We start from the raw sequence: 6,872 nt of genomic DNA on the forward strand, positions 1-6,872 counted from the left end.
CTGTTTCAAGCATTGTTCAGACCTCATATGTGACATGAGGGCCCCATGTGAAAACTAGGACGATGCTGTCATAGGCCTTGGCCGCAAGAGGTCACTGTACCCACACCTGTGCATCAGGTGGCCATTGATGGCAAAGTAAGGCCTCTCTGGTGCCCAGGTGGGAGCTCTGCTCTCTCCTGCCACCTCCTCCCTGGTCTCCCTGATCTGAGCCCACCAAGAACGAGAGGCACAGTCTGGCAGAAATATTAAGGCCCCATTGGAAACCGTCTTTGACTTCAAGACCCATGTGTTCATGCATTCATTCATTCCGCAAATATTTATTGAGCATTTCATCTGTGACAGCAGTGAGCAAACACCTGCCCGGATGGGAGAGGCCAAAAAAGAAAGGAGAAAAATAAGTTGAATATATAGTATATCAGATGGTAATAAATCAGGAGATGGAAACAGGCCAACATTTAAGTAGGTGTAGTATAAACCCTGACTGTTGGGTTTTCTCTTTTTTGTAATGCAAGTGCCTGACTTAAGCTTTACTTGCCAAGGCATCTGCTTCAAAGGTGGCTATCTCAGTAAACAGATTCCCAGCCACATGACTAGATAAAGAGTCAGGCTGCCTTCCCCCTCCGCCAGGCTCCTTTGTTTTAGAGATCTCAGTTGATTTCCTGTTTTAGAGATCTAAGTTGATTTCCATAAATCAAAATCACCCAGCAGCTTGCTTTTCCTCTTCTCATGCTTTAAATTCCCCACTCATGTCTTAAATTCACAAAGCAAGCCCATGAAGCCCTAGGTACCCCCACCCCCCGCACCCTGATTAAAGCAGAACCCCAGAGATCCATACTCTTACCCTCCACTGTGATCTCGCTCTATGGCCCCCAATAAAAAAGACTTTATTTTTTTAAAGTTTCCTGATGGTTATCGTTGAGGGCACCTTGCAATCGTGAGAACTACAAGGGTCAGTCCAGACACAACATTGGTTATCGATAGGCTGAGACCACACAAAACAGTGGAGTGGATAGGAAGGCCTTGAGGAGATGGTGACATTTGAGCAAAGACCTATCCAAGGTGAGGCAGTGAGCTTGCAGATCTGTAAGAAGAGCATTGCTGGCAGAGGAACAGCGAGCGCAAACTGAGGCTGGAGAGTGGTGGTGGGGGTGAGTGGAGGAAAGAGCAAAGAGGCACCAAAGGGTATAGGCTTAGCTTCGGTTTTGAGACGGAAGCCAGAGAGTTTTGAGCAAAACAATGATAATGATCACCCCTTTATTCATGCAGCAAACATTTGCTGGTGCCTCCCAGGAACCGGGCCCTGGAAGGAGCAGTGGGGAAACAGAGCTGAGTCAGCCACAGTCCATGCCCTCAATGGGCTTTCCATCTGATGGGGACGGCAGGCATGAACACACAAAAGGATACGTGCCCCAGTGTGGTGTTAGCAAGGGCACAGGGGAGCCCAGAGTTAGGGTATCCTGCTCAACGTGGGGCATCAGAGAATGCCTTCTGAAGGAGATAGTGTTTAAACCAGGCCCCAGAAGGTGAGTAAGAATGAGCATGAGAAGGCGGTGGGAGGGAGCCAAGGCTGAGAGAACAGCAGGTGCAGAGGTCTACAGGTCAGGAAGCACCCATGTGCTTGGACCCATGTGGAATGGCTGCCCCCAGGGCAGGATGGCTAGGGAGGAGCTAGCCCAAGTAGCGGGGCCCCTGAGAAGAGCAGAAAGCTGCTGTACACGTGGGCTGTATGTTGGGAATAATAGGGTGCTAGGGAGGCTTCAGACCAGACAGGACTAGCTCTGGGTATCAGAAAGCTCCTTCTGAGGCAATGTCCAGGAAGACTGCAGGGGGAAGCCAAAACAGAGCAGTGGCAAGGGCATGGGCATAGTGGGAATGGTTATGAGGGCTATTTAAGAGGCACGCACCAAGGGCTGGAAATCCTGCTAAACTCCAGGATATGTTTTGTAAGCATAAGAGCTCCCATATGAACCCCAATATGAGAAGTCCATCCTAAACAGACTGAACAGAAATAAAGATGTTTGCCACTGAGACAGATGGCCAGAGTAAACACAGGACAGTCTTTGGCTGAGGCAGAAAGCCACAGTAAGCACAGAGGGCAGAGCAGAGATGTTGCTAAGGCAGGAGCACTAGTCACCATGGAGGGAGACTTTGCTGTGGTCTTTGACCTTGGTAAATGCATCCCCTCCATAAACACAAAGAATCTTTAATTTTGATGAGTATGGCAGTGGATTTGTGAAAGGATCAAGGCTGATGATGCAGAAACCTCAGCTCCCAGAGTCAAAACTTTCTTCTCCTAAGGGATTTGCAGCCCAGTCTCAGAAAGATGGGCTTTCCAGTCTTCCCCCTTTGTGTGCTCTCCCAAGGCTGGGTAATTAGAGATTAATGTCAGATCTGAGGAAGTAGAAGCATTGGGTACAGAGATTCTGGAGGAAAGCAGATTTCCAGAGAGAAGCAGAGATTCTGTAAGGAGTCAGGAATTCTGGAGGGAAGTGGACTTTTTCGAGAGAAGTAGAGATTCTGGAGAGAAGCCTTTGAAATCATCTCATCCTTCAGCCTATTTAATACAGAGCCCCACCGCATGCCAGGTAGCAAACTAGACTCAGGGATTCAGCAGTGAAGCTGCAAGACAAGGTCTTGGCCCTCATGAAGCCTCAGTTCAAGTGAGAGAGACATTGATTTCATTCTGCAAATATTTACTGTGTACCTACTATATGCTAGGGCACAGAATCAGATAAGAAAGGAAAAAAAACCCTGCCCTATTAGAGATAACACTAAAGTTATATGAGACAGAATCCACAAGAAAGCAAGTAAGTAAAACATAAGGGACATCTAATGGTGATAAATTCCATAGGAAAAAAAAGACAAAAGGAAGCAAACACATAAAGCAATTATAGGTTGAAATATAGCCCCCCAGAAGAGGCTGAGATAGAAACTAGAATGCAATGTCTGCTCCAGACAAGGTGATCATGGGCACAGTGGCAGGAAGGGTGTCCCAGGCAAAGGGAACAGCGAAGACAAAAACCCTTAATTGAGAAGGCAACTACCATGCTGAGAAAATCAAAGAAGTCCAGGGAAGCTGAGGCACAGTGAATGATGGAGTGATATAAATGATGGAGTGATGAGGTTCGAGGGATGGTTGTAAGTCAGACAAGATGCTTTGGGTTTTATTCTATTTGCTGTGGGGAATCATAGATGGTTTTTTTAAAAAAAGATTATTTATTCATGGTGGGGGCGGTCAGAGACACAGGCAGAGGGAGAAGCAGGCTCCATGCAGGGAACCTAATGTGGGATTCGATCCCGGGACTCCAGGATTGTGCCCCAGGCCAAAGGCAGGCGCTAAACCCCTGAGCCACCCAAGGATCCCCCATAGATAGGTTTTAAGCAGGTCTTAACATGATACTGTTTTATGTTTTAGGAACACGTTGGCTGCTGGACTTGGACTTGGGATGGGGTGGGGGAAGGTAGGAGTAGGGGTCAAATGTGGAAGCAGTGAGACTAGGTAGGATGCTACTGTACCTGTCCAGGTGAGAGATAAATGTGGCTTGGTAAGAGAGGAGAGAAGTGGATGGATTCCACGGCTATTTTGAAGCTAAGGTGACAGGAATTGCTGAAATGGGAGGTGGGAGTGGGGGAGGGATCAAGGACCACTCCCAGCTTCTGACCTGAGGAACAGGGAAAAGGATGGCGTCCTTTACTAACAAGAAGAAGACTTAAGGGGATGGTAGGGGTGAACCCACCTTCTCCCACTTTTTAAAAGGAAATAAGTAAGAGATAATAAAGATGGATGGAGGTAGGGCAGAAATGTTTGCTGCCTGTTGACCTGGCATCAGATGTGTCCAGGTGTGCATACAGAGGCTGCCTGGCATGTAGCAGATACGGGTGCTGACTCAGCCATTTGAGAGATTACCCAGAAAGTTTGGGTAATCAAAGAGATTCGTGAGATCAGCAGCAGAGGGGCATCAAGTCAGAAGGGTTTGAATCCCAGCTACACCACTTGCTCACCACGCAGTGTTGGGCAACCAACCTCATTTCTCTGGGTTTTCTCCACCTGTAGAATGGGAGTGATTATGTGTGCACCACGAAAGGCCAATGGGGGGATTAAGAGAGATGTGGCACATGGAGGTACTAGAAAAACTGCAAACCAAGAGCTGGTCAGGGGCCCAACAAGGCAGAGGTGAGGGTCCATGTGCTCATCCCACAAGCATTCATTCTCCTGTCCCAGGGCCTGGGGAATCCAGCAGAGGATTCCTTGCCCTCAGTGGCATACAAAAATATTTAAAGACACAGTGGCATAGCATTCAACAGCTGGATGACCCAGGTTCCAATCCTGGCTATGCCATTTGCACGAGTGACTTTTGTCTGCGACCCCATTTCCTCACCTGTAACATGCTGCTAATAAGAGTCTCTAAGCCTCATAAAGCTGCTATGGAGATTAAATGTGATCGTGTTTATGAGGTCTTTGGCAATCTGCCTGATGTTCATTATAAGCGAAGACAGAGACAGGCATTCCCTGACACAGGGACTCAGGAGCTTTGAAGAGAGAGGACCCTCTGGTTTTGCAGTCCCCCAGCCTCCATCTGGTCTGAGACCACCTCCCCTGTCACCCATTCCCACGGTAGCACCCTGGTCCCTATCTCCATCCAGAAGGGCTCCACCTCCAAAGCCACAAAACCCACATCCCACTCCCTGACCACAACCTCTCATGCTTCTAGAGCTGTGGGTGGCTCTGTCATACCTGTTCTTCCACCTCAAAGGCACCCCGACCCTCTCATGCAGCCTCCTGCCAAGCCCCTTCTGTCTGTACTTCCGGTACCCCACAATCCACTCTTTTCCCCACCTACAGTCCCAGCAACCTTGTCTTAGCATCCTTCCACCATGAACCAGCCTTACACGGGCCTGCTTTTTGCTGGAGAAAAACAAAACATAATTGTCCAACTGCTCAAATGATGCCCCTTTAAATTCCTGATCGCCAGCTTCACCTGGGTACCTTCCCACCACCCTCACCTCTCCAACCCCACCCGCCCAGGTGCCCCTTGAGGTGAGCTGGCATCGATTTTCCCAGAGGAAACAGAAGCCAACCCAAGGGCCCTCCTCCTCTTCCTGCCACAAGACTCACACCCCACCCGAAACCTCACCCGCCCTTTCCTTCTTCCTTCCTGGAACAATGGAAGAGGCGTCTTTCCTCCTTTCTGGAGCTAATCCCACCACTCTGGCGGTTGCACCATCTGCCCCTTTGTTCTTGAGCATCTCGCTCCCTTTGGTTGTTAAGAGCTCTCCACCTGGGTTCGAATCATGGCGCCACCACTCAGTGTTGTGTAAACTTGGGTGGCGGACTCCTCTTCCTTGTCTGTACAGTGAAGATAATAAGAGCGTCTTTCTCATGAAACCATGGGAAGGTTTGGTGAGTTAATTTATGAAAAATGTGCTAAAACAGTGTTGGACACACAAATCAGTGTATACATGGAATTGACCCTCAAATCAGCTTGGAAGACAATAGAAAATTCAGGTAGTGGAGCTGAGATTCCTATGGTCCTGGAGTTTGTACTCTTCCTCTTGTACTGACCAGCTGGGTGACCTTGGACAAGCCACTTTCCCTCAGCCTCAGTTTCTCAGTCTACAAAATGAGGACAAGGTAATACCAATCCCACTGGATCCACACTTTCCATGATTCATTCTGTTCCAGCCATGCTGGCCTCCTCACTGGCCCCCAGACACATCTCAGGACCTTTGTACTCGCTGCTTCTTCTGTCTAGAAGTCTTCTCCCAGGGATCCCTGACTACCTTCAGGTCTTTGCCTGAAGGTCACCTCTATTAGGTCTTCCCTACCCTACCCCACTTCTTCCCTGACCCTACTTTCTTCTTATTTTTCATAGCACTCATAAATTGTAACATTACATGTTATACTTAACTTTCTCTTGATTGCCCTCTCTTCTGGAATATAAGCTTCAGCGGGGCAGGGATTTTTTTTGTCTCTTTTGTTCATGGCTATATCCTCAGTGCTTAGAACCGTGACTCATGCATAGTGAGCGCTCTGTGTTGCTGAATGGAAGGAGGGAGAGGGGAAAGAAGGGAGGGAGGAAAGAAGCTAACGCACATGATGAATTTCCTTGGCCAAAGTGTGCAATGGAAGATGATTTTACCTTAAGAAGGAAGGAATTCTGACACATGCAACAACATGAACTTTGAGGACATTAAGCTCAGAGAAATAAGCCAATCACCAAGTGATTCCACCTCTGTGGGGTACCTACAGAGGTCAAACCCCACAGAGGCCAAAAGCAGTTGGAGGTTGGGGGGGGGGGCATGGATGAAAGGACGCGGAGATAGTGTTGGACAAGGTCAGAGAGTTCAGGCTGGGGAACGTGGAAACATTTCGGAGACAGGTGGCAGCGATGGTTGTACAACCATGCAAATGTACTCCAGGCCACTGAACTGTCCACTTCCAAATGATTTAAAGGGTGAATTTTATGTTCTGTGTGTTTTACTAAAATAAGAAAGCAAATCAATTTTTTACTGTTTATTTCTTTTATAAATTGATTTGTTTGCGAGAGTGAAAGAGAGCAGGGGGAGAGGCAGAGAGGGAGAGACTCTCCACTGAGCATGGAGCCTGTTCTAGGGCTCCTTCCAAGACCCTGAGATCATGACCTGAGCCGAAATCAAGAGCCAGCTGCCTAACCAACTGAGCCACCCAAGCGCCCCTCAATGCTATAATTAATTTTTATTTTTAAAGATCTTATTTTTAATTAATCTCTACACCCAACATAGGGCTCAAATTCACTATACTGAGATCAAGAATCAAATGCTCCACTGACTGAGCCAGCCAGGCATCCTGTAGATCAATTTTTTTTTTTTTAAGTTTTGAACATTAAGGCACA

This window comes from Canis lupus, chromosome 1, assembly GCF_011100685.1.
Source record: "Canis lupus familiaris isolate Mischka breed German Shepherd chromosome 1, alternate assembly UU_Cfam_GSD_1.0, whole genome shotgun sequence".
NCBI lineage: Eukaryota > Metazoa > Chordata > Mammalia > Carnivora > Canidae > Canis > Canis lupus.